Source organism: Nestor notabilis, unplaced genomic scaffold, assembly GCF_000696875.1.
Source record: "Nestor notabilis isolate BGI_N333 unplaced genomic scaffold, ASM69687v1 scaffold6321, whole genome shotgun sequence".
Classification (NCBI taxonomy): domain Eukaryota; kingdom Metazoa; phylum Chordata; class Aves; order Psittaciformes; family Psittacidae; genus Nestor; species Nestor notabilis.
This window is the reverse complement of record NW_009913266.1, coordinates 25768-29611: the sequence shown is the minus strand read 5'-3', so window position 1 is coordinate 29611 and position 3844 is coordinate 25768.

Sequence of the window (3844 nt, the reverse complement as noted above, 5' to 3'; positions counted from 1 at the left end):
GCGATCTGGGCCTTCCGGGTAACTCCCCCCAGTTTATCTACTGGGCATGTCGTGCTGTGGTATGGAATAACCCTTTGGCCAGTTTGGGTCAGGTGTCCTGTCTCTGCTTCCTCCTGGCTTCCCCTCCTCCCTGGCAGAGCATGAGACTGAGCAAGTCCTTGGTTGGAGTAAACATTACTTAGCAACAACTCAAAACGTTGTTATCACCATTGTTCCCAGGCTGAAAGTCAAAACCACAGCACTGCACCAGCTACTAAGAAGGAGAAAAAAATGACTGCTGTAGCTGAACCCAGGACAGTATCATAGAATCATAGAATAGTTAGGGTTGGAAAGGACCTTAAGATCAGCTAGTTCCAACACCCCTGCCATGAGCAGGGACACCTCACACTCAACTATGTCCCCCAAGGCTCTGTCCAGCCTGGCCTTGAACACCTCCAAGGTTGGAGCACTCACAACTTCCTTGGGCAAACTATTCCAGTGCCTCACCACCCTCACTGTGAAGAACTTCTTCCTTGTATCTAACCTAAACTTCCCCTGTTTAAGTTTAAAGCCATTAAAGTATCCTTAGTGTAACTCTGACATTCCTTGCTGAGTGTTTTAAGAGCTTTGATAACAGGGATCGAAAATGCCACAAGTAGGCTAAAAGCTGAATTGGAGCTGGATTGCTCTTCTGGGATATGGAAACCTCCAAGTCCTTCTCAGTCTGGGGAAGGCCTAGAGCCCAAATCTAGTTTTTGTGGCGGGGAGGGGGGAAGATATTCTAATCATTGTTATGTATCAAAGAAAACCACTTGGACAAATGGACTGTTTGCCTGACTCAGCTGAAATGGAGATGCATAAGGGTGTATATAGTAGCAGAACTTTAACTATCTGAATGTGGTTTGTGGTGAAAGCCATGGCTCTGATGCTTACTGAAGCCATTATGTGGTTAATTGGTATCAAGACAACAGTCCAAAACCCCATTCAGTGTTATTCCTAAAGGTGAAGTGTAAGCAGTGTTGGTTTTAGAGTCTGGGTTCTAATGTGGACTTGCTTTATGGAGTCTAATATGAAACCATGTCGTCCACTTTGCTAAAGTGTTGCAATTTCTTAGCTGCACCCTAAGTTTATTTTATGCCATGTTTTGCATTTATAAATGCATGTTTAAATAGTATATTCCCTTCAAAAAAGGGAAAAACCTTAGGCTGTATTGCAATAGATATTAAAAATTAGCGAGCACTTTTGGGTTTAGTCTGTCTTACTTCCTTTAAAAGAGGAATAGTAAAATAAATAAATTAGGGGTAAATCATTACTTTTTTAAATGATGCCATTACTATTTGTAAAACATTCAATTCCTAGACATTGTACATGTAGGCTATTCATTAATGTGTGTATTGATATACAATACTGTGATGAGCACTTTATAAAAGTTAGGAAAATTACTTTGGTACCTAGCGTCTTTGAGTTGCATTCAGTAAAAAGTGGTTTATATTGAGCTGCAGGATAAAAAGCAAAGATACTTTGTTAAATGAACTGATTGATACTCATCTGTACAAGTAAAGTTTAATAGAATAATTACACCTAGGGCATGAGTTCTAAGATGAAGTAGGTTTTATATTTGACATTGATTATTTTCTTGGATGCTCCCTTTCTTCTTTAATTGAATGTTATTCTTCACTGGGACTCAGTTTGTATGTCTTGTTGAATTCATAGCCTGTTCTGGTGTACCAGTTTTTCAGATGATGGAACTCATTTTTGGAAGGGCTGATGGCCTGGTAGTGGTTGAGGCACTGTATTTTAAGGAGGGGGGATTCTCCAGACTGAGTTTTCCTGTGGACTGAATGCTCTCTAGTGGTTGGAGCCTAGTAGGTGTGTCCTTTGAACTGTGTTTCTGGTTTATTTTCCAGTGAATAGTCTAGTTGGTGTACTCTGTAACTGAAGTGTGAACTAAACAGCGATTCTTCTGATCATCCTTATGTCAACTTCAAAGGCAAAATATTGATCCAAATTCAAACATCAGTGTATCTATATCTCTGAACAGTTTGCTTGCCGTGCTTTTCTGCTTAGAGATAATGTCGTGTGTAACCTAATTTTTGTTTTTACTTAGACCCATACGAAGTGCTCAGCTTAATAATTAAGGATTAATTTTGTAGTTGTAGTGTTAGAAAAAAGGAACCCTGTTCCCAGCTTCTGTCCATCTCATTATTCTTGTGAGAGTGAGAGGAAATGGTCCTTGGAAAATGTTGTAGAAAAGCTTTCTAGACTATTTCTAGGATAGTTTTTTTTCAGGGTTAAGTGTAAAGCTTTCTTGTGTTGATTATGGCAACTTTGTAAGTCAAATAATTCCAAAAGATATGTCTAGATTGTTATATTGAAGTATTACAGATTCATTTGAGGCTGTAAGCACTGTTTCTGGTGATACGTACTTCTGAATCTTTTGATTCAATATAGTACTTAGGAATTTCCAGCTGTTAACTATTTGAATGTAAAAAGCATTTTAAAAAGATACAGGTTGGGCGGAGAAGAGATTCAGAGTGGCCCTGTGGAGAAGGACTTGGGGGTGGTGGTTGATGAGAAACTTAACATGAGCCGACTTCAGTGTGTGCTTGCAGCCCAGAAACTAACCATATCCTGGGCTGCATCAAAAGCAGTGTGACCAGCAGGTCGAAGGAGGTGATCGTGCCCCTCTACTCTGCTCTTGTGAGACCTCACTTGGAGTATTGTGTACAGTTCTGGTGTCCTCAACATAAAAAGGACATGGAGCTGTTGGAGCAAGTCCAGAGGAGGGCCACGAGGATGATAAGGGGGCTGGAGCACCTCCAGTATGAAGACAGGCTGAGAAAGTTGGGGCTGTTCAGCCTGGAGAAGAGAAGGCTGCGTGGAGACCTCATAGCAGCCTTCCAGTATCTGAAGGGGCTCTATAAGGATGCTGGGGAGGGACTCTTCATTAGGGACTCTAGTGGTAGGAGAAGGGGTAACGGGTTCAAACTTAAACAGGGGAAGTTCAGGTTAGATATAAGGAAGAAGTTCTTCACAGTGAGGGTGGTGAGGCACTGGAATGGGTTGCCCAAGGAAGTTGTGGCAGTGTTCAAGGCCAGGTTGGACAGAGCCTTGAGTGACGTAGTTTAGTGCGAGGTGTCCCTGCTCATGGCAGGGGGGTTGGAACTAGATGATCTTAAGGTCCTTTCCAACCCTAACTGTTCCGTGATTCTATGATTAGGATACTTTCCTGTGTGGTTCCATTCTGTTCATAATTAACTATTTGTTCTTTATTATCTGCTTGAATTTACTCTGTGTGAGACTTGTTCTTAAGAAATCTTTTTAATTAATAAAGAAAACAGGAGAAACTTGGTTTATTGGTTTTTGCAAAAGATGTGACCTGTGTCAGTAGCAGATGACTGAGAAATGCACAAACAGTACAATACAAACATGTAATAATACTCTTTTAAGAAAGCTGAAGTTGCCTACTGCTTTCCCCCCATTCTGTTGAAACCTATTGCAGGATAAAGTACAAGTGTAAAATTCATTGTCCTTCTGAATAATCTTGTGACTTCCACAGCATGTCAGCCAGTTGCAGCTCTGTTTTTGTCAAGTTGAGTGATTTTCTTTGGAAAAGAAACTTCATCTTCCTTTAGAAAAAGAATACTTTCTAAACCCTTTAAAGAGACTTAAAGCATTTTAAAATTATTCCTTGACATTCTTCCGGATGTTTTTGTAGATCTTCTTTCGGACTGTGAAATAGTGTGTCTGTTACTGCTGCATATTTTGTAGTGATGAACAATGCTAGTAATTTAAAAAGGTGGTTATTTTAATTGTGAAAGTTTCATTGAAATTGGTTAAGTAACTGTAATCTTTTTCTTTTCAG